At 40.1% G+C, this 25,545-nt stretch overlaps 1 protein-coding gene across 1 annotated transcript in view; it reads left to right on the top strand.

The window, feature by feature from the left end:
• grik4 (glutamate receptor, ionotropic, kainate 4) overlaps positions 1 to 25,545 on the top strand; it is a 395,044-nt gene that overhangs the window by 91,772 nt on the left and 277,727 nt on the right. Inside the window, exon 2 of the mRNA XM_061681761.1 lies at positions 10,679 to 10,871. The gene's annotated coding sequence lies outside the window, so the exon portion shown is untranslated. The remainder of the gene's footprint in view (positions 1 to 10,678; positions 10,872 to 25,545) is intronic.

Here is a 25,545-nt window from a genome sequence, read left to right as displayed (position 1 = left end):
TTGTCGGTACCCCCGTACCCGCCCTTGAGGACTTGCACACTGCCAGAACTAAGACAAGAGCGTGCAAAATCCTGTCGGACCCTCCACATCCCGGTCAGCGGCTCTTCCGGCTCCCTGCCTCTAGTAGACATTCCAACAGCTTCTTCCCTCTTGCAATCAACTTCTTAAAAAGCTAACCTACAATTTAATTGCAACATGCTGCCAATTTTTTTGTCTGAGTTTGCTGTCACATTTCTGTGGGGCCAATTATACATTACTTGTGCACTCACTCACCACGCTGCACTATTTGCATATCTGTTGTTGACCAATACTGGCCACGCATGCCAGAGTAGCATCTGCTCCATTTGCACACTGATTGAAGAGTATCTGCAACTTTTGCACAATCAACATTGTCCCAGATTATCGCACTCCTCGCTTGAAGTCTCGGCGCCCTTTGCACAATGGTCATTGCACCGGACTATTGATATATTAGTCATTCGAACTGCTCTAAGTGCTAGAGGACTCTGCATCTTTTTGCACAATTGTCAGAAAAAATAATTTGTACCGGCATTACCAGATAACTAGTAACCCTTTGTTGCTCACTGACTGTTTTTGTCAATGTCTTTATGTCTCAAACGTGTGCTCTGTCAATTGACTGTCTGTTGCCGTACTAGAGCGGCTCCAATTACCGGAGACAAATTCCTTGTGTGTTTTTTGGACATACTTGGCAAATAAAGATGATTCTGATTCTGATGTTGTCTTCTTAAGTTTCTCCCTGGGGTCGCAGTGAGCAAATGAGGCTTCTTCGTCGACCATGAAAGAGACGGCGGTAGAAACAGCGGGAGAGGGAGTTTGCAGCTGCTCTTTGTATGTCTAGTGGAGAACTGATTTAGGGCCACAGGAAGAAGGCCACTCAACAATCTGGGCACGTCCCTGAAAGTACCAGCAGAGGAAGCAGTATTGCCATTCAGCAGCATCGACTGCAGACACCTAAATGAGTCTGCTCTGTCCTGCAATGGCTAATGTGGCAGTTCGCCATGCACTGCAACCTACTCTGCTCCTAACATGCACTCCCCTTCTGCTTTCAGCTTCTCTTATCCTTAGTTTTCTGCTTGGCCGTCCTGTTCCCAAACACCAGGAACCACAGCAGACGTTTAGAGTTAGCAACTGTACTAATGGGTCAAAATAATCCCCCTGCTCTTTATTAACTATGATTTTTTTAAAAACAAACAAACTGTTTATCTCACAGTTTTGTTCATGCCATGTCAGAAGCAGTGTTTACTTAAGCTGGCATTTATACAATCTCTTCTGGGACATTAATTAACCAGATACAGAATTGCTTTTCCCTGTTAAAAGTAATGTAAAGAGAAATGATCTCTTCCTGGGTTAGGAAGTCATCTTTATGAAGCTATTTACTGTCCAGCCATTTTTTAAAGTAGCATTTTAACTAACAGTACTTCTATTGGTGAAGTGTCATAAGATATGTTGAAGTCTCACAAGATTTGTCAAGATTTGACGAGGTCTTGCATGATGACAGCATATTTCTCCTGAAGATATTGTTCAAACCAGAAGTAACTTGTGAGGCTTCTAAGGTTCCACTGTAAAAAAAAAAATAAATAAATATGAATGGCCAATGTATAGCTCATAAATATTGAGTTGGCCTGTGACATTACGATACTTTCCATTTACCTAATTAGGAATCTAAATGGACACATCTTATCTACTGTACATTACGGTACTACAAATATTGCAATCTTGACAACCTCTGAAAATGTTTTCATTTTTAGTTCTTGTTTTACTTGTCTCTCATCCATTCCATTTTTAATCTGATGCTGCTCCTTTTGGCTGTGCCTCTAGTTTCCTCCTTGTTATACCTTGTAAATCAGTGCACATTATGAATAACAAAAGGATTTTTGTATCAAAAACCTTAACTAAGATTGCTCCGCTGCATATTGAATGGACAATACAAGGATTAGTAATTGGTTTTGATTCCGTCTTTTTAATAACCACTAACCTTTATGTTGGCACAGACAAAGGTAAAGATTTGTTTCCATAAGCCTATTGCATATTTACCGTGTTCAACTTTTCACCTAATGTCCCTGGGCATTGCCACTTGAGGGTTGATGGAGAAAGAGTGGCATGGGTCAGTATCACGGTCAGTATGATGACAGCTCGTGAATTCTGAACGTTTTATCGTCTCTCTGCAGACTGCCTGGGCAGCACGCAGCTGCCTTTAATTTCTCCTGTAATGCAAGGACTATGGCTTTCCAACTGGGGTCATGGCACAAGCTGATAGGGAACTATATTCCTTCACATTTACATAGTTAAGAATGGCATTAGAGGGAAGGCAGGCCTGGACAGCGAAGCTGACTGGCAGAGCTAGACATCTTCAGCTAAACGTGAAAACCTCATCAAGTCCTGCCAATGCCTGTTTTTTCTCATGGTCAACAGATTTAAACATTTTTTGGCGTTACATTATTAATGTGCCCCCGCTCCCCCCTTGAACTGCATCTGCTGTCTTGCAAATTTTTGTCTAAATGTCCTAGTTCTCAGATTACCCATACTGATTGATGGTTGTGTCAAAACAATACCTGAAAATCCATACGGCCTCGCTTCTCTGATTCCATGGCAAAATATCAACCGTTCTTATTTCATGTTTCTGGCTGGTGCAGGCAGTGCATGTTGAGGATCAAATCAGCACGAACCACATTTAGCACACCAATCAACTGGACAAGACATTCTTTTTCATTATTCGTAATGAATGCATTTAATGAATGTGAATGTGAAATTCATTTGGATTTATGATTGACTCAAAAGCTAAACTCATGCATACTTAAAGCTATATTACATACAGTATATAGATAGAACTGATTGGAACTGGGACTAAAATTCCGGTTCTCCCGGTATCGTTAAAATTTTCAAATTTCAGCGGCAAAAACCAACAAAGAAGAATGCTCACGAAGACGAGCTTGTGCCCAACAGCAGCAGTGAACAAAAGTGTGTCTTAACTATGTTAAAATAAATGACCAGTCACCTCTGTGCAACACTTGGATTAAGATCATATTGTTCCAAGGAGGCTTTCACAATGTGGAGGAGTCTAACGCACTCCCTCCCGCTCCGAGCCTCAGCCTACATCGCGCGGAACTTCAGTGAAGTCAGTTGGGTGAGTGAAACAATAAAATACGTCTATACCAACAGTGAGGCAGCTAACAAGTTAAACGGTGGGTTGCACTTTTGCATTGGTTTTTAGCGTTTATTTTAGTCTTCAAACCAACATAAGAGCTGATGACAGACAAAAATAAAATAGAAATTCCTTTACCATACTGGAAAGAAACTAGAAACAGTCACATTACAAGCTTAACATTGAGCTAAAACTTCACCAAAGGTCAAACTAGCAACTTTACATCACAATGAATTGGGACAAAATTCACAAAAACATTGTCTCACAATATCACAAACACTAATCTCGTGTCTCATCGGTGGGTAGGTAAAGGAATTAACGTTTTGCAGAGCATTTGGTTCCATTCATTACCGTTTTTCTTGCGGCCCTTTTTTACTTTTGTTTTTACTGGTGTCGTGTGAAGTTATTTTTTGTGCCAAAATGCTGAGTGTGTGTACCCTTCAAAGTTAAAGGCTGCATGCTTAAAACAGGAAGTCAAGTTAAATGTTGCACATATAAACCATTTGATGTGATAAAACAGTCACAAATAACTCTTAACAATGCTATATTTGCCTTTTAGTTGAAACAATAATTAATGAATATTAAGTCAATTGGTTTAGTGTCACACACATTGCCTTTTAGTTCATAGGTTTGATATTGATACTGGTTATAATGAACCCCGAGTCAAATGTTCATTTTAGTTTATGCTGCAGGGTGCTAAGAAAATGGATGTTCATAATTTGGACACCCTTTATTTAAAGCATGCAAAGTTTTTTGACCCAGCCCTCTAAAAGAATTAGAATCAAGAATCGTTTGGAACCGGAATCGAAATGAGGAACCGGAATCGGGACTGTACTCTCTCAAATTCAAACGATGCCCAACCCTATATGTAGACATATGCATAAACACACAGGACATGTGCTACAAGTGAACAAATACATAAAATAAGTTATTAAAGTGCAAAGAAGATGAAAACAACACAAATGGGGTTCATCATGATTTTGGCTTTTAATTAGAAATACCTTTAATTATGAATGGTAGCATTGTAATTGTCTGTATGCTGCATGAAACTTTTTTTTGTTGTTGTTGCATGGAAACACGCTTACCATTCAATAGTTTTTTTCTGGAACTGATTGTGTTCAAGGTCAAACACAATCATTTTTTTCCCCATATAAAATAATGTAGTTTAATAATTCCAGACTGAATGAATGTTGCCATCAGAAAATCTGCTTTAATTGGTCTGTACAAGTAATGTTTTAAGATCCATTCTAACATCCCTAACTGTCAATAGTACCAAGAGAATCCACAGTATATTAAATTAAACTATAATAATTATTAAAAGTGGCATTCTATGGGTACAGTTTTGTGCATGTTAATAAGTGTATTTACATCAGCATTTGTATCTACATGGAAATTTGTACAGAGAGGCCAGACTCGAATGTTAAACATCGCAGTCAATTCCATTTTAGGATCTATGGGTAGCACACTTTTCTTTGCATAATTTGCTGTCATATGAAGGATGAGTTTAAATTTTTTTTTTTAAACCAAATAATTTAGTTGCAGTAGTTAATTCTTTTTTAGGCTGATCGATTTGGGAAGTTCCACTGCATGTGAAACATAACTCTATAACGGAAGGAAATCTTTCATTACTTGAGTGAAAGTGAGATGTCAGCTTTGAGAATATCTTAAAGCCCTCCTACACTAAAAGGTTTGTTTTGTTTAATGTAGCCTCACTGGGCCAGTTGACACTAGAAGGCATTTATCAACTTGAGGCTGAACATTTCACTGAGTCTGTCGAGAGGGATTCAGTGATTCTAATCTAAAACCTTTTTTTCCTGGTGTCACATATGTCCTTGCGGTTCGCAGCGTGACTGTGGAAACAACAAGGTGAGGTTTTGCTTACCCAACCATTATAATATTTGGTGATTCGTGAAGCACACATCAAGGCCTACTTATGGTGAATCATTTTTCATTGGTATTACCAATGAGAGAAATTGACGACAAAATAGTACTTCTGGATGTCCCCCAGAGTTTTTCACCACACTGCCTCCAGGGTTTCCGAAGATACTGCAAGCTTGCGGAAGAACTGACAGAATGCTCAGTACGTACTTATATGTTTGTTTCAATAACTATGCCCACACAAGCTCCATTTACCTAAAAATAAAAATACTATTCAGTTTTACTTTAGTATTTTTGGTAAGAACAAACACTACTTTTGCTCCATTACATTGAGTGGCATTTTGCTCGCTTCGTCTTTTTTTTTTTTTTTTTTTTTTTAAATCCACAGGTATTTATTTCTTGCGTGATGTATTTTAGTTCATCTAAGAAACTTGTCACATGACTTCATTTCACCAATCCAATATAACTGCTAATGACGTTTGACTCCATTTGACTCCATTTATTAAACTGAGCCAGGCAGTTACAGTCTCATAAAAGCAAAGTTTTCAAAATGTGTTATTTGGTGAAACATGCCAGAAATTTACAGTTAAAACCATACATACATACACTAAATACATTTTTTAATATATTTTTTCTCATTTGACATGAAATTAGACTAAATTGATCCTGTTTTAGATCAATTAGGATTAGCAAAATTATTTGTATTTGCTTCAATGCAGAATAATGAGAGAATGAGTTTACTTTCTTTAAAGTCAGAAGTTTACATACAGTAAGATTACTATGCATTTAAACAATTTGGGAAAACCAAATCGATTAAGTCATTTCTTTGGAAGCTTCTGATAGGTTTATTGACAATATTTGAGTTAATTTGAGACACCTGTTGATGTACAGTATTTGAACTAGACACGCCTGAAAAATACGGCTTCTTTGTGTAACATCATGGGAAAGTCAAAATAAATCAGCCAAGCTATCAGGAAGAGAATTGTGGACTTGCACAAGTCTGGTTCATCCTTGGGTGCAATTCCCAGATGCCTGAAGGTGCCAGGTTAATCTGTTCAAACAATTACAAGTATAAACACCATGGAAATGCCTAGCCATCATATTGGTCAGGAAAGAGACGGGTTCTGCGTCCCAGAGATTACCTCATGCTGTTTCTTAGACAGCAAACGAGTTGAGACTGATTCAGCAGCACTTCTGCTGGTTGCAGCCAAGTCGTGCAATTCCATTATGACTCAATTGCTTTTAGACATGATTAATCAACAAACAATTCCACACAATTGACAAAATTGTATTGATTATTATATCCCATAGGAGATGTGTAATAGTTTGGAGAACTGCATTTTCTTGAATGGAAATTTTGTTTGATTTTTTTTTTTTTTTAATTGGGATTTACAGTGTTTTTTTTTTTTTTTTGTTACAGTTACAATACTCTCTGGAACATATGGTTATAAGTCTTTACCACCACTTTTACAGCTACAAACCAATCTTCAGTCGACTCGAAATATGTGTTTGTCGACAAACTAAAGCCCGGCAGTTATTGTTTCTCTTCACAGACGGACCCAAATACTTGAAATAGTCTTTTCATAATGCAGCTTTTGCCATTCACTAGTTGTTTATAGTTACAAATGTGGCCTTGCAGCAATAGTGTTTATTTCATTTTTTACGGCACAACAAAATAAAATGAACATCTTGGTGTTACTGCAACAAACTTGCCACCTGTGATTTTATCTATTCATTATTACCAAATAGGCAGCATTGCACACATTTTGTTTTATAGGAGAGCAATTGAGGAACACATCCAACTTCTCATATTCATGAATTTGATTTTCTCTTTCCTTCATGCCCAAACCTCCCATTCGGTAGCTTAGAGGTTTTTTTTGTTATCATAGAGTCTCACTCTTGATGACATTTAAAAACAAGACAAATCATTTGTGTAGAACAAAGCGCCCTTCAGGGTGTTCCAGCCGTTGTCGTATCCCTTCATCTATTTTCAGCCTTCATCCCTGCTTTCAACATAAGTATCTCTTCATTACTCTTGCCATGGTGGTTAAGTCCATATCCATCTGCATTTTAAATTTTTAATGAATGGATTGGTATTCTAACATTGACATCATGAAAAATTGGCAAAATAGCCATTCTTAAATAATCATATTAAATGATGGGTGGGCGGCACGGTGCACGACTGGTTAGAGTGTCTGCCTCACAGTTCTGAGGACCGAGGTTCAATCCCCGGCCCCGCCTGTGTGGAGTTTGCATGTTCTCCCCGTGCCTGCGTGGCTTTTCTCCGGGCACTCCGGTTTCCTCCCACATCCCAAAAACATGCATGAATTGGAGACTCTAAATTGCCCGTAGGTGTGACTGTGAGTGCGAATGGTTGTTTGTTTGTATGTGCCCTGCAATTGGCTGGCAACCAGTTCAGGGTGTACCCCGCCTCCTGCCCGATGATAGCTGGGATAGGCTCCTGCACGCCCGCGACCCGCGTGAGGAGAAGCGGCTCAGAAAATGGATGGATGGAATGATGGGTGTGTAATATATACAACATTATGACTTATCTCCTTTATTATATGAAATGCAACTTGACATTTTGTGGATTCATTCTTTGCATTTAGAAATATGCATAAGAATTATCATACAACTTTGAGAAGGACAACAACATTGCGATACACTGAATAAACCTTAATCGATATTTTTTTGGGGGGGGGGGGAGGAACCTTCCTCCACTTATACAATATATCATTTTAAAAAATTACAATCAACTCCTTTTTTGATAGTTGTGACTCTGCTCTTTCAAAAGAAAATTAATCGAGCAGATAAGGAAACGGATGAAGGATGATCACGGTTGAGCCGCAGGCTATCCCAGCTAACTTCGGGCGCCTTGGACTGGTCACCAAGCCAATCATATAGACAAAATGACCTAATGAAGGAGATGTTTTTTTGGGAGGGGATTCAGTTGTGTTTGAAAACTACAAACAGCTTATCTACAGTTGCAGGATGCATCATGGTTGCACCGGCCATGCAATGTCAAGGGCAGTCAAAAGAGGGGATAGTTTTGATAGCAGTGCAGACAAAGTGAAAAAGAGCCTTTCAGTTGAAACTTTACATGTGTGCACTTCAAAAGTTACAGCATTATTATTTATCGCATGTTCTCTCCGAGAGCTGAAAGTATCAACTGTAAACCTACAAAACAAAGTGTGCATAATTTCTGGCAAATGGATGTCCTGGCAGAATAAAACGACCAGCCAAAATGGGTGGGCCATTGTAAAGCAAAGGCTGGACAAATGCAAATAGAGAGCAACACTGGCTGTTTAAAAATTCTTCGGTGACAGTCACTATTACTGGATGAGTTTGTGGTCTTACCCTGGCTTTTGAAAAAGATACTGAATGCCCTTATGCCCCCAATGCCATGTATGCACCCATTGTAGAATTCCAATATAAGCCTCTTTCACACTGTCTTTCTCTACAAAATGGCGCATTTAGAGCAGGCATTTATTCCATAGTGCATGTTCACAGAACTGTTGTGGCTCTGCGCATTCAGATAATTAGATGTGTAGCAACGCCAGCATATGGGATGTGACAATTACATTCAACACAAAGGGGCGGCCCGAGAAGAAGCCCTCTTAGAGACCAAATGTGAAAGGGGCTATTGTTATTGCTGGCAAGCCCATTTCGGTAGTGTTTGGGAGGGAGCTTTCACATCCCAAACGTCAAGCCAACAGCCTGCTCAGGAGTGATGTAAAGGTTCAAGGTTGCTCTTCATATGTCTCCCTGAAGAAAAACCTGTCTTGGAGCAGGAGACAGTTGCAATACAAACAATCATATATCAACATCACACACAGTATAAACACCACATACATTTTATATTAGTGTAATGCACTTTGTCATGCTCAGCCACAGCTCATCCTATAGGTTGCTCATGTCGATTAACTTAATTGTGAATTTTTTGGGAGCATGGCTTAAATGATGCCTAGTTTTGTATACGCTGCAGATGGAGTCCAGCTGGAGTCCCCACTCCCCCACTCAATAAGAACTCGAGTGCCTTTGTTTTCATCAGTGGTTATGCGGTGAGATTACGACTAAAGGACCAAAGTGTGCAGTTAGTTAGCTAGCTAAGCCTACACTGTGTTATTATGAATCCCACTCATGTTCTAGGCAGGACACTCCCCGCTAATAACGCACCTACACTCGGTATGAGTGTAAAATTTCAAAGATTGATTGATTTCCATGAGTGCAGCATTATCAAAAAAATCCTTGAAAGATGGATCCATTGATTATAACAATTATTTTCGTGAGAGAAATATTTTAAAAAGTCGTGACTTTAAAACCAGTGAAAATGCAACAATGTGTGGCCGTCTTAATACAAAGTCAATGGGGGTCGAGATTTTAGGTGTGACCAGTTAAAAGAAAGCCACCAAACTGATTAACTAAGTTATAGAAAGCCGAGTTTACAAAATAATGGTCAGGAGCCAAAAAGAGTTTGCAGATGGTGGTCATGTGATGTGTGGTAAAATATATAGGAATGAATACATAGAGCACAGTTGAGAGACATTAGTAGTTGATAAAATTCATGAAATTGGAAAGCGGAAGCGAGGGAGGGGAAAATATGAGCCATCATAGCGGGGGTCAGAGGGACGTCACATGAAGGGACCGGCCCAGCTGTTCGTCCAAAAGATTTTTCTGTTCGTCCACCTATTTACATCAAATTTGTCAACTTGGTTTGGTTTGTCAACTATCATTTCAGGTAAAGTTGTCGGAGTCTTTTAACGTGTGCAATTGCTCTTTCGAGAAGCTGCTAAGTCGTGATTAAAACCAGAACACCTCTTCTATGTCATCATTACTGGTGTGTGTTGGTAAGGTGAAAAAATATGAATCCAGTGGAACACGGAAAACAGCAGTTCCGCCACCATTCAAAATGCGTGATCATGAGCGTGCCTTGTTGAGTGACTGCTTTTGAGACCCAGTCAGCGGCGGATACACATACTTTCCTACACCCTGGAAATATATCTACCCTGGGTGCCACAATTTACAGGACAGCTCGGTGTCATTACAACAACAAACAAGAATCAGTAGCACAGTTAGTAGATTTGTCACATTTTACATACAATCATTCTAATAAATTCTCACTTATCAGATAATGGGCACTATTAACATGCAACGCCACAAGACACTGACAGTTGTGTACAGTACACATCCATCCAATCCAATCAATGTTTTTGTTTACTTCTGTAATTGTCTTGTGAATCTGCCTCGGTGACTGCTGATGAGTTTGAGAAGTTGCTCAATGTATATACTGTGACGGTATGAAAAATGTTGAAGGCGCTAAATAAAGAGGAAGGCTGCTGAGTAAGGGACAAAGTAAAACAAACATCAGCAAAAATGGACAGTAAATTCTGAAGCTACATTTTACAGAGCCAATCCTCATGTGAATGTTGGATGTCCTCTGCAGTGCCACCAGTTATTTGATTAAAATAGCATTGTTAAGTTGATTTTTGCCTCGAGGGACAAGGCATCTTTAAACATAAAATTGACAACAATGAAATCAATGTTTAAGCCCCGGAATGACTCATATAATGTATGTTTACAGTAATCCAAACATTCGAGCTGTGTTTTCTGACTCTGAGACTTTCTCATCCTTCCTTACAGAGTTTCTCTACGCTGAATCCCATTTAGCAGAAGCCAAACGGGTTTGATTGCACACTCGTGCGAGCTGGTGGTACACACTGCATTTGTGCTTGTGAGATGAAGAGAAGCCAAGTGGCTAGTACAAGCACTGAAGTCTGACAGACTGGTGGACTGCAACATGTATTAAGAAGTCCCACACATCAAGAGATCAAAGGTAAGAAGAAGATATTCCCTTATTCCTTATCATTTCACACTTCAAAATTGACAGCACCAGGAAGCGTTGGGACTTCAGTATTGATAAGATGGCAATATTTGGATGTGCCTATGAAGGCGACAACTACGATATGGGATCCTACCAAACAACTTTATCAAGACCAAATTATAGACCTTGTACAGTAGAACCCCCAAGTTGAACGCAATTTATTCTTGAAGCAACTTGACTTGTACAGTGTTCAAATAATAATAAAGATTTAAAAAATGACAAAGCAAATAAGTAAATTCATCTGCCTCAGACTCCAAAAGCCCAAGTCCTTACAGATGAGCTAGTGGTACACCATCACGGTCTTACAAATGTTAGAATGAGTTAACCCCTAAAACTGAACATAACAAAAATAAAGTTAAAGCCTTATTATGATTCGAAGTAATAAAAATGTGTTGATGAGCTTCTCTGGTAATATTCATGATATATATGTTATATATAAAACGTAACGTGATGGCTGCCCGCAAACTAAGCGGAGCTGATTAGCATTAGCTTCTGATAAACTGCATTTCCTTTTCAACGCGATGGCGTATTTGTGTTTGGAGACATGTCCATGTGACACATACATGAATGGCTTCCCGCTTGTGTTAAAATCCTTTTTTTCCACACTTTGGGCTCTGCTTCCGCAAGTTGACGCAATCCTAGCGCCATTCTTTACCACATGGTCATGGCTTCCTGGAGAACCCTTTGACTCAATCAACGTTCAAAATAAAAAAAAATGTAATCAAACAGCTACAATATACAACAATGACAACTCTCAAATGTGTGAAAATAAATTGTAACTACTTCGGTGGTTTCATAATCCCATGCGAAGTAGCAAGGGGCAGTTTTTGATATGGGTGACGGGGGCAATCGCCCAGGGCAGCATTATCGCTCCCCCACCCCGTAGATGAATGGATTTAGAAAAATAAAAGTTACCCCTCACATTTTTTGGGACCAGTTTTGATAGGCAAATATTTTTTCGTCAGCACCCCCACGCCCTCCCACAACACCAGTGTGGATGAAAGTATCTATTTTCAAGAGGGCTCATTTTTATCATTCAGAAACAAAATGTCACTTTGATAACTGCCGTAGCTGTCATCAATTTCAGTCGCGACTCCGAAACTGTGGAATGGAAGGACACAAAATTAAAGGATCCACACAAATGTTCTCAACTATTTTTGTCCTTTTTTGTTTTTTGTCTATGCCCAACAAAACAGTCCTTCAGCCTGCAACCATTTATGCAAGCACACGTACAGAAACAAAGGTCATTAGAGCTTGCAGTTGTGTCTTCTTTCCCTTCCACTTGGGCCACTTAATGTTGTTCCTGACCTCCCGTTTACGTTTGTGTGCACTGCAGATGAAGATGCCCTCTCTGAATAGACAGTTTTATTGCTGCTGATTTAAAGGACAACATGTTTTGTTGCCTTAAAGCTTCCTTGCACCCTGCTATCTGTTATCTTTTGTCTATAACTGCAGGCAATAAAAGAGAGGCAACATAGTCTCTGCAGCTGGATTTGTCCATCACCAAGCTAGGTCGAAATATTTTAAACATTGTTTTCTAGTACAGGGTTTATCAGCTCAAGACATAAGTTAGACATTTCAAAAATCACTTTGACACGAAAGTATGCTGCATTAAAGTCATTAAAATACTTTAGTTTCCAGCATGTACTCTAACAGTCAGCAACCCAAGTAAAACCTGTGACCCATTATGAGTCCTTACCAAAATGGCATTCTCCTGTACGGGGCGGTCGGGTTTTAGAACAGTTCAGCGAGTAACTGCAAACATTACACCACACTTAACGCAACATTTCAAACAATACGCTAACAAATACAACAATTGCTCTTTGATGAACTTCTCAGCACGGGCTGTTGGCCATGCTCACAAGTTTGATCAAAGAGAAGACTGAGGCCAGAAAGAAAATGGATGGCTGCAGCAAAGTAGTGAACGTGCAGTGTAATACTTCAGCATCCAAAGCTAAAGCACAGCAACAGGGTAAGCTAATGTTAGCATTTGTGTTTGTTTGTCTATCATCACCCTGTGGTATCATCTTGGCATATGTTTATCTCCAATTGACCAGGTACTTTAAATAGTACCTGCTATTGTTTACTAGTTCCTGGAAATTATGTCCTTGTTAGCGGAGCTGGGTTGTATTGAGCTACATTTACTGCGCTACTTTTATTTAAGTAACTTTTTGGATACAGTTATTATTAGTATTATTTTAGTTGTTGTAATGCAGCACACGTTTCACTTTTGCAATTTTCGGTGATATTTTTGTTACTGGTGCGATCTATTTTGATTTGTCAAAGAGACTTGTGTCACATGACTGTATTTCACCAATGCCTATTGACATTTGATTCCATATGACCAATCAAATGCACCCAGGCAGTCACATGATGGAACAGAAACAAAGGTTTGAAAGACATTTATTTACATGAAACATGGCAGAAATTAGTGCTGGGTTATATGATGTAAAATTCATATCACAGTATAAATTGAATCCCTTCACCGTAACACTGTTTCGCAAAATAAGCTTCAGTATAAAAATGATCATGGAAGCATTCATGAATGGGTTGATGTTTTTGTTAATATTATAATTGTAGGATCGTGTTGCGTTATCGCCTGTTCAAACAGATTTGATTAGACTGATCCAAAGAGCTTTTACCGCATATCAAAGAAACATGAAGCTCGTCAAAAGCTTTGAATCACAACAATTAAGCTTAATAAGTGGAACCTACTGACAACGACCGCGTTTATTTTTGACACTTTATATATGGTAATACGGAAATGCAGCCCTATGGGGGGCGGGGGGCGGGGCACGAGCCAGTGCTAACTATAGGCCGGTCCCAAGCCTGGATGAATGCAGAGTGTTGCGTCACAAAGGGTATCCGGCTTAAAACTCTGCCAAACAAATATGAGGGGTCGTCCAAAGAATTCCATACCGGATCAGTCGTGGCCCGGGTTAACAACGTTAACCTGCAGGGCGCCAGTGGACATAAAGCTACTGTGGGTCAAGGATGAAGGAGAGGTGGAAAGCGGGTTCTTAGACAGAAAGAGAAGAGGAAAGCACAGAGCCTAGAACTGAATGTGGGGTCTTTGAATGTTGGGACTATGAGAAGAAAAGCTCAGGCGTTGTTTGAAATGATGATTAGGAGAAAGGTTGATATATTGTGTGTCCAGGAGAGCAGGTGGAAAGGCAAGAAGTTTAGGGGCAGGGGTTCAAAATATTTTACCATGTAGTAGATAGGAAAAGAAATGGAGTATTTATTTTAAAGGAAGAGTTAGCTAAGAATGTCTTGGAGGTGAAAAGAGTGTCAGATTGAGTGATGAGGCTGAAACTTGAAATTGAGGGTGTTATGTGTAATGTGATTAGAGGCTATGCCCCACAGGTAGGATGTGACCTAGAGGTGAAAGAGAAATTCCGGAAGGAGCTAGACTAAGTAGTTCTGAGCATCCCAGACAGAAAGAGAGAGAGAGAGTCGTGATTGGTGCAGATTGTAATGGACATGTTGGTGAAGGAAACAAGAGTGATCAAGAAGTGATGGGTAAGGAAAGGAACTTGGAAGGACAGATGGTGGGAGACATTGCAAAAAGAATGGAAATGGCTGTAGTGAGCACTTTCTTCCAGAAGAGGCAGCAATATAGGGTCACCTACGTTACCGACTGTAAGGTAGTGGTAGGGGAGAGTGTGGCTAGACAGCATAGGATGGTGGTGTGTAAGATGACTGTGGTGGTGGGGAGGAAGATCAAGAAGACAAAGGCAAAGCTGAGACTCATGTGGTGGAAGCTGAGAAAGGAAGAGTGTTGTGCGGCTTTTCGAGAAGAGGCGAGACAGGCTCACGGTGGACAGGAGGAGCTTCTACAAGACTGGGCCACTAAAGCTTCCATGCTGCATGTGCACTTAAACGTAAATCTTATTTTTGCATAGTTTCCCCACTTTAATGTTTAAGATCATCAAACATGTAAATATCAGACAAATATAACCCAAGTGAACTTAAAATGCTGTTTTTAAATGGTGATTTCATTTATTAAAGAACAAAAAATTGTTCAGTTACCTGGCCATGTGTGAAAAAGGAATTACCCCCCTTGTTAAATCATGAATCAATTGTGGCTAATTACAGTTTTCGGTTAATTTTCACTGATCACAGCCAAGCCTGATTACCTCCATACCTGTTAAATCAAGAAATCACTTAAACAGAATCTGTCCTGGCGTTACTTTTTCACACAGGGCCAGGTAACTTTGGATATTTTTTTTCCCTTAATAAATGAAATCACCTTTTAAAAACAGCATTTTAAGTTCACTTAAAGTGGGGAAACTATGCAAAAATATAACAATTTGAGAAGGGAGCCAATACTTCTTCACGGCACTGTATAGTTGTCTATTTTACCTTCATGCACTATCTAAAAAATGAACTTAATCTGTACTTGAGTAGCTTTTCACTGTATACTCTTACGCAAGTAATTGTTTGGAGGACAACTTTTTACTATTACTTGAATCTTATTTAAAAATAACTGCAATCTTGAGGGGAATTTTTGGTGACCTCACCTTGTTTGCGTGGATATCATTACATCTTTAAATGACTTTTAATTAAAGTAGCAAGAGTTGGCCAGTGACAATTGACGGAGCACATGCTTTTCATCATTTTTAACCTACCACTCTCCCACATGCCGCACCTGTGAATATAGTAAACACAAGCACCCACAGTGTGCTGAAAAGACAAATTTCTCCGAGAGGCGAAATCTGCCACTGTCGACAGTGTGACTTTGTACTAACTCTGACACATAGAAAATGGGTTTGTGGCGATGGTTTCAATTTCATTGCGCACAAGTATTGACTATCACTTTGGTGCAGATGGCGTATCATACCCCCACATCCCCTACAGTATGTGTCAACCGCTCTGTTTAGTGTTGCTGTTGGGTGAATCCTATTTGCTCAGCCATGCTGGGTATCATCATTAGCTTTATCTTTTTCACACTTTGGATACTGCTGCATTGGTCCTGGCCTGTAGGACATTCATGTTTACCTGCTTTACAAGAACAATTTAAATAATATATACTCTATAAAAAGGGAGAATGCTGAATGAAGCCTGTCCCTTCCTTGGCACTTGTGAATGCAAATTTGTTGTGTGCCTGTGTGTATTAAATGAACTGTTTGCATTTTGTGTTGACTGAATTCAGTCTGCTGTTGGGTGCTGCTGGGCTCCCCTGCCTTTTCTCCGCTTCTTCCCTGACTGCTCCTGGAAAGTCGAGATAAGACCCGCTGATGTTTGTCTGCTCCCTGGCAGATTACTGAGGCAGACAGGTACGAGGACTCTGGCAGTGCAGGTCTGCTGGAGGCCAAAGAACTTTCATAGGATGGCTGAGCAGATCACAGCTACACCTGTATAAGGGCTTTTGCTGCTTAGCCAATTACTTTTCAAAGAGAAACGAAGAAAGAAAATGTCGAGGAAAATGTGATTTCACTTTAAATGTCATTTCTGGAAATAGCGGCCTGCAGCCAAGCGTCTATTAAAGGGAGGCATTTACTTGTCTTGACAATCCCTGTAAAGTTAAATGCTAAGTAACTTAACTGCTCAATTGTCAGCTATCAATCAAATACCATTACCATGCTACTTCATCGAGCCGGCTTTTCCACGCTGCGGTAAGTTGCTGTACAGCGGCCAAGTCAGCATGACGCACCCTTCTACATGCTGGTTGGTTAGTCCGCCTTTCTCTGCTTGATGTGCACACACTCACGGCCGACAACAAGGCGCTCTAGGGAAAAGGCATTTTCGGGGTGCAGACATAGCTAGCTGCACATCAGCAATGCACCAGTTAACCACTGATACAAACAAAAGTGCTCAAGTTATTTTATTGTGGGGCAGGGGCATCTCATGCCGGATCCCGAAGTGCGTCTTCGGGTGCCAATTTAGGCACGTGCCAAAAAATCTGGACAACTGAAATGTTGAAAAAGAGTTCAACGCTATAGCGCCACAATTGACAAAAATAGTTCTCAGTCTTTGCCCATGTTTTCAGGAATCGTCCTCAATTATATACAGTATGTTGTGTTTAGAATCAAATCTCTTAATTCACTTCACATGGTCTTTAAGTGGATGATGCACAGTGGCTGTTAAGATGGCCACCATGGGAAATCAGCCTGAATGTGCGGATGAAAACCAACTGTTGCGGAATACAAGCGGTAGTCGTTAGTGTGATTACCGATTAGCAGGTACTCTCATTGTTTTGACAATTTGCCATACAAGATTGGTTGAAAAAAATGCATAAAAGACACTGACAAAGAACTGCGAGACAAAAGCAATATTCTGCTTTCGGAAGTACGATCAGAGGAAGGACGTAATGCTTCAGTGCTAACACAGGGTTGCAAAGGTTTTTTTGTTCTTGACACCGTTTAAACTCTGCACCATAATGAGGCCTATTGTCCTTTTTTTTGTGCCATCCAAATCAGAAAATAACTCTACTTCATATTCATAGCTGATGGGAGATGTAAAGAAAATAAGATAACATGATAAACTGGGAGCATAAGAGTGAGATAAAGGGTATAATCTGCATAAAACCTGCCACACATTGTTGGGTAGAGTTGCTTTTTTTTAATCTCAAAGTATGCCGCTCCCTTTTTTTAAAGTTGGCTTTAAAGAACTAGGTTAAAGTCTTCAAAAAGCAAGTTATAACTTTCATGAAAAGGGAAGTCATAGTGCAAAAACAATGAGAAGATATTGTGGTTGTTTCTAAATTTAGCTCACAGCCCAGTTTTAGTTGCTTCTGTTTGACTTTGTGAACTCATATCACTTCACAATGTACTTCACTGTTTGTTACTTTTGTTAAGCTTTCAGCGGTGTTAACTTTATTCGTTTCTTTAACTTGGAGAGTTCCCAATCATATGCTCACATTTCTTCACAGTTTTAGCTCTTTTGAAAGTGAATGGAGGTCTGATTCTGGTTAAAAACATCTGGTAATAAAGCTTGTTTTCGTTAGTTGTTTAGCAACACACTTTCAACCAGCATGTGCAGGATAACACAAAGAACGTCATGATGTTCATTAAAACAAATTGTCAAGAAGTTGTCATACGAGATGTTGACTGACGCTCAGGAAGCTTTGCTGTGGAGAGCTTGACCTACAGTACACTGTACATAAATGGGGTGGTGATTGGAGAGAGGCATTGCAGGGATCTAGTCATTCGGAATGTGCAGGATGAGTGCAGCTTTTGAAAGGAGAGCTTCAAAGTGAATTATAAAATTAATCTGCTGCTCACTGACATTTTCAAATAACGATACCTCTGAAATAGCAGCACAGCGTTTGAAATTTGTGACACATTCAAAGAGCATCATTCACTCTACTTTCAGGTTGAAGTTATTCTCGTTATCCATATTGTCTGCCAGGTATATGGGTGGAATCCACGCTGGTTTGAAACTCTTCTGCATGCAGCCAGTCACTAGGCAAATGGGACATTTGGGCCTCATTTACAAAGCGTGCGTACGCACAAATTGTTGCTTAAAGCATGCCTACGAACGTTTGCAAGTCTGTGATTCATTAATATCCATCAATCACTGGATTGAGCAGGAGCGGGGGCGAAGGTCATTGGGAGCGGGAACTATGAAAACAAAGTCACCGGGAATGGAAGGGAGTGGAAACCATGATGCCGGCTGATGACTGGAGAGGAAACCTTGACGGAAGTGAAACAATGATGCAGTTAGATTTGATTTTATTCTTAATCAAATCGATATTTTTACATTTTACCCTCAGCATTGCTAAACTAACGGACTAATACTTTGTTAATAAACGTATCTTTTGTTTTTTCATCATTCTGGTAATTTAATGTAGTTATTACTGTGACTAAGAACTGCATATTTTCTACCGAGGAAGCAAAACGGAACAGGATTGGGAGCAATTTTTTTGGGAGTGGGATTTTTTTTCAAAAACCTGGGATTGGGCAGGATTTTTGTAAACACTTGGGATCGGGCAGGATTTTTTTTAAACATTTACTTCGGATAAGGTAGAAGTGGGATCAACCTCTGTGGGTAGCGGGAGTCAACATCCACTCCCGTCTCAGCCTCTACTGTACACCATAGTGGCTACGGCCGTGTTTTCAGACCATAAAGCAGATGTGGCCGAACTACGGCCCGCGGGCTACATCCGGCCCGCCAAAGATTGGTACAGAATCGTCCAAATCATATCAAAATCATGACTGCATTCATTTGACCTTGTCCAGTAATGCCGAGTGGTTCCACCAGGTTGTGCTGTAATGCCCAGTGGTTCTGCCAGGTTGTCCAGTAATGCCCAGTGGTTCCACTAGGTAGCGCAATAGGTACAGTGATACATTGATTTGACTTGACTTTGACTGTTCTGTTTTTACTCTGCTACTGCTCTAAAGCCTTCTTCAACCATGCGTGGGGCAAAGAAAAGAAAAGTCAACAGTGAGTGTTTAATATCAAATGGACTATCCATCCATTTTCTGAGCCGCTTCTCTTCACTTGGGTCGCGGGCGTGCTAGAGCCTATCCCAGCTATCATCAGGCAGGAGGCGGGGTACACCCTGAACGGGTTGCCAGCCAATCGAAGGGCACATACAAACAAACAACCATTCGCACTCACATTCACGCCTACGGGCAATTTAGAGTTGTCAATTAACCTACCACGCATGTTTTTGGGATGTGGGAGGAAACCGGAGTGCCCGGAGAAAACCCACACAGGCACGGGGAGAACATGCAAACTCCACACAGGCGGGGCCGGGGATTGAACCCCGGTCCTCAGAACTGTGAGGCGGACGCTCTCACCAGTTGGTCACCGTGCCACTAGAATGGACTACTAAATCCTTTTTCAAAGGCTGTATGTCTAATTTGTTAAGAAACCATTGTGGTTTTAGAGGACTATAACATCAGCCGTCACTTTTCTACCAAGCATGCTGGTTATGCGCACAGCCAATCAACGCAGGAACTGATGGCGACGGCTCAGCGGTTAAAATCAAGCTTGCAGGCTCAGCAAAACACCTTTATCTGACAAATTGCCATCCAAGATTCCGTCCCACTAGATCCTGAAACAGCGCCACGGGAACTGCAGATGGAACTGATTGAGCTCCAATGTGATACTGTCTTAAAAAAGAAGTTCAACTCTCAAACTGGATTAATTTTATGCTTCATTAAGCGCAGACAACCTTTCCAAAAATCCGGAAGATGGCACAGAGAAGCGAGTGGTGTTTGGCTCTACATATGTATGTGAACAGACTTTTAGTGTGATGGACATCAACAAAACATCCTACAGATCCCAGCTGAGTGATGAACACCTCAGATGTGTGGTGAGAATTGCCACAACAAAACAAACACCAGACTTCGACGCACTGGCAAAAAAAAAGGTGATCAACAAAACAACACTGTTCCCATTAAAAGTAAATTTAAGTATTAACACGACAATGCCTTTTTTTTCTTCGTTTATTTTTTATATGTAAGCATCTGGTCCTGGCTTGGCCCGCCTCAATGTGGCCCCTGGGGCAAAAAAATGTGCCCACCCCTGCCATAAAGCATTGACGACGTGAAAAAAAAAAGATTTTCAGATGTTTCAAAGACCACACAAATAAGTAAAGATCACTTCCCAGTTGGAATTGATATGAACAGAGGTGAGTAGCCAAATATTGTACTCAAGTAAGAGTACTGTTACTTGAGAATAATATGACTCAAGTAAAAAAGTAAATAAAAGACAAACAAACACAGAGTAAACTATATGAGCAATCTGTGAAGAACAGGTACACTTCAGACAAGCTATAACACGCCTTCCCAGAGTTAAGCCTTGGTCTCAGAGCTCTAGATTTACTTGAGTTCCATATTTTGAGCTCTATATTTACTTGAGTAAGAAAGTACTCAGTCAAAAACCTACTCAAGAGGAACTTGTGAGTAACTTCTGATTTAAAAGATAAAATAAATAAATAAATCTGAGTATAAATTAAAAAATAATAATATATGGGAAGAGCGGCACGGTAGACGACTGATTAGCCCATCTACCTCACAGTTCTGAGGACCGGGGTTAAATTACTGGCCTCGCCTGTGTGGAGTTTGTCTGTTCTCCCCGTGCCTGCGTGGGTTTTCTCCAGGTCCTCCGGTTTCCTCCCACTTCCCAAAAACATGCATGGTAGGTTAATTGAAGACTCTAAATTGCCCACAGGTGTGAATGTGAGTGCAAATGGCTGTTTGTTTATATGTGCCCTGCGATTGGCTGGCGACCAGTTCAGGGTGTACCCCACCTCTCGCCCGAAAATAGCTGGGATAGGCTCCATCATGCTGCGAGCCGCGTGAGGATAAGCGGTGCAGAAAATGGATGGATGGATGAATTTGAATTCTGCATTTAGTCCAGTACACAACTTTGGTAGCAGTTAGGAAAATTAGGGGTTATGAAAAAATAGTAAAAATCTAAAATATCATTGCAAAATATATTCAAATAAAAGTAGTGTCTATGAAAGTATTGTGATTTTGAGCCCAATTAGGTGCATTGCTCAGGGGAGTTCAGTCACAGGGAAAATTGCAGCGAGAGAGCGAGAGAGAGAGAGAGAGAGAGCGAGAGAGAGAGAGAGAGAGAGAGAGAGAGAGAGAGAGAGCGAGAGAAACATCCGCAGCTTACTGCAAGCTGTTTTCTCAAGTTAGAAGTACGCTAAAATACCACAGTTTTGGGCAGGCAATTTAAGAGCTGCATGACAAAGCTGTTGATTTTCGGAATCTGTCAAGTAAACACGCGGTTGTTTTTCCCCCTAAAATGAGTCACTTTGATTGGCCAACGAACGGTTTGTGCACGGTCATGTGACTGCGTTGTGCTGTGTGATTAGGGAATTGGAGTCAAACGAGACTGGTGATCACACGGATTCATGCGGAAGTCAAAGATGCGGTCTAAAAATAGATCGCGCACGCAATAATTGATAAAAGTAGCGAGTGGCATGTCGATCATTGTAACGGAGTAAAATTATAAATTTTTCTTCACATAACTACTCAAGTAAAAGTAAAAAGTACAGTTAATTCAAACTATTCTCACAAGTATAATTCATCCAAAATGTTACTTGAGTAAATTTAACAGAGTAAATGTCACGTGTTACTACCCACTTCTGGATGTAAATTTCTTACCTTAATGCCTCGTGTAAATTATTGAGAGGGTGCAGAGAAATCTCCATGACAAAAGTCCGACAGCGACGAGAAATCAACGACACTAATCGGCTGTTGGCATGCGCAAAACAAGCAAAAATATTTGGTAGAAGAACAGAGACAGAAAGCTTGTGATTTTCTGCAGCCACAGATTTAATTTAGATGTATCGTACGTCATTACACGTAAGAACCAGCAACAGGCCGTAATACAGTCCTTTGTGATGTAAACAAAACATCCTTGTTGCTAGGCTAACACTATAACGCAGCTTCGGATCTTTAGACGGACATATCTTCGCCAGATGTTACCCGATCACCACAATCTGTACATCATCCAAAAGCATTTTTAATGCCTGTTTAAATGTTTTTTTTTATATAGCTCAAGACACGGCTGTGCAAATTCCGATCGGCTTTGTCCTGGAGGGTCACATACTGCATGTCCACTTCCACGTCACTTGACCGATTGTTTTACTCTGGTGAAGAATGTGTGAACGGTGACCCCAATTGGACAAACATACCTGTACCTCACACGCATATACTGTATTGTTTCTTGGTGATTAAGCGTATGCATTAAACTTAGAAATATATATAAATAATACCAGAAATACTTGATCGCTACTTTGCGTATTTTGTCTATTGCGGGGGTGGTCTGTAATCGTGATAACTGAGGGATTGACGTACTGAATTTATAATCTTGAATCTCCAATTTAACACTTTATTTACAACACCAAATATGACCATGTAAGTGAAATAAAACACTCATCTTCACTCGCTCATCGCAAGATATTAAGAATCTCAAACAGGAACCAATAAATGATTACCTGTAAGTACCTCATTCCGTTCGCATATGATAGAAATGGCTGGCTTTTTAATCATAGTAGCCAATCAATCGCTCATCCTGTGGCATGAGATCCTTGTCTTCCTCTGGTTTCCTTCTCTTTTCTCCTGTCCGATATCCTTTTCTTTGCATCCACCTTAATAGCAAACCATTTTTCCTTTCTTCCTTCCCTGAGTCACGGTGCAGACCTCAGGTTACACTACATTGACAGCCTTTGTGATAGTCCCAGGTATCTTTTGTTTGTTACTGACACTCCAGTGGAATCGTTTCAAAAGTTTTGTTTTTCTTGCCTCCACCGCTGACAAAATAACTTAAATTACCGTCTCAATGTTCTCAATGTTTGTGTGTACACTAGGGCTACACGTATTTTAAGCGTGATCGCGATTTTAGCGGCCACGATTAAATAAGCCTGATCGCCAGCGTTTTTTCATTTTTAAAATGCGGGCACTGCTGCATATGATAAGTGCCCGCAAACTAATCAGCCAGCCACCAGGGGGGCGAACGTATGGTTAAGAGTTCATTAACGGCAGGCACAGCGCTCCGTGGCCAACTTCAAAATAAAAGCTTAAAATGGCAGTGTTGCACAATGGTGTACTATATGAAGGTTTTATTTTGAAGTTGGCCCTCTCAGCACGTTGGAGGAGAGCCGGCGTGTCACGGTAAGACACTGTTAACAATCTTTTTAGGGGCTGCCTTGACTTTTCGGTTGACCTGACCGCTGTAAAAAAAGTTTTAAAGTCAGCTATATGGACTTCTTTACAATAACAATAGTCCCACACTCGGAATTGCCAATTAATAGTGTAGGGATGCTCTGAAATGGTAGACTCAAATTAACTTAATGTGTGGTAAATAAAATCAACAAGGAACCATTTGTTAAAAACTTTCTCTCTTTCCTTGTGTATTTTGTTCTACAGCCGGGAAACACAGGACAGTGATTTACCTAGATTATTAATTATTGAGCTTTATGGAGTAGCATCAGTGCACTGATTGCTTCTATCCTCGATGTATGTAAAACACTCAATTATCAGCTCACACATTGAGTACAGTAAGGGAGAGGTTTCAATGGAAAGAAGTAACACACAAACAAAGAAAGGGAAGCTGAAACCAACAAAAATTTTAAGATGCGTGAGGCTCAACCGAGAAGCATAAGACACAATATGGAGTCTACGGCAAAGACGGATGCGTGGTAGAGGATTTACTGGAAAAATGACTTTTAGGAGAAAAGTTTGGGAACAAGACATGATACGGGAGTGTGAGTATAGTGGGCAGAATATGTCGTGTTGTAGTCAGCATGACAATGAAGGGCTATTTAATTATGTTACTACTCTGTTTTATAAAGTACAATATTATAGAGTGCAATTTTCCTTATCAAAAACAGATACCATTTTTTATTTTTTTTTGGTCGTGGCTGGAACGGATTAATGGCATTTCTATTCATTTCAATGACGATTATTGATTTGAGGCGTTTTGAGTTACGTGTGTGGACTGGTCACAGAACTAATGAAAGTCATATCTCAAGACACTACATTCCTGAAAAAAATTATTGTAATGCCAATAAGTTTATGCCTTGGCTTTTTTAACCCTTGTCATGTCTGTTTCAAATTCAGTTTCATGTAGTGAGGACAAGTGTAACGGAAGATGAATGATCGATTGAATGAATGATGAATATTTTGATTTGAAGTGTTTGATTTTTTTTATTCATTTATTTATTTTTTTAATTTTTATTTTTATTTTTTTTAAATGAGGGATTTCTGTGGACGATGCTGTAAGGAGAATGGTGCACAGTGAGAGGAGCCATGCAAAGCTCAGTTCACAAAGCAGGCAAAGGATTTGTCTTGCAGTTTGTATGCCTGAGATGTATCCCTTTTTAAACCGGGCCTGATCTGATACAAATGTTTCCATGTTTATTCATCTCGTATTTTTAAGAAACAGGTGTTTCTCTCAAACAAGTTAATCTGACACTGTCAAACCTAGACAAACCGAGTACAGCGTTTTATCTATTCATCTATTTTAGAATTACGGGAATCAAACCATGAAGTCTCTTTTGGTTACTCATGGGCTGTAACTAGAGCAGGTATTAATTAAGAGGCAATTATTATATGTGCTAAAATTAACATACTGTATTTTTTTTCCTTCTTAAGATGTTTTATTTCTGTCGTACTCTGTTATTTTTGCTTCGACTGGGACTCATTAAACCCAACACTGGTGTTGTTTCACGACATGGTGCCTGCCTTCAGGACTGGAATACAAAAACGGTCCCACATCAATTCTGCTTTCACAAATCTCCTGACGATTAATAATCAGGCCCATTGGTATGCTACCCCGTTGGAGCCCACGCTGTCGTAAATGGAGGGCAGAGATGAATGAGCACAGCTCACATGCCATATTGTCATTGGGTTTTTAGTTTGCACTCAGCCATGGACAAATCTCCTCAGACGGCACAGTTGGAGAGCGTCGACAAATAAGAGAGAGACGATTTGCTGTTGGGTTATACTGCTGCTTTATTGTGAGTGGCAGGTCCTTATCAGTACTCCCACTGGCTGATCACAATTGAAAGGGGGTCAGGTTGAATTAAATACCAGCCAATTAAAATGTCCAGGGGACATGCGATGCCTTCTTTCACTTATCCGCCAGAGCACAGATCAAGAAAGAGGGGAGGTGGAAGAAACAAGAAAAATGAATAATGGTTGAGTAACAATAT

This window comes from Phycodurus eques, chromosome 7, assembly GCF_024500275.1.
Source record: "Phycodurus eques isolate BA_2022a chromosome 7, UOR_Pequ_1.1, whole genome shotgun sequence".
Lineage (NCBI taxonomy): Eukaryota > Metazoa > Chordata > Actinopteri > Syngnathiformes > Syngnathidae > Phycodurus > Phycodurus eques.
This window is presented reverse-complemented; position numbering and strand designations above follow the sequence as displayed.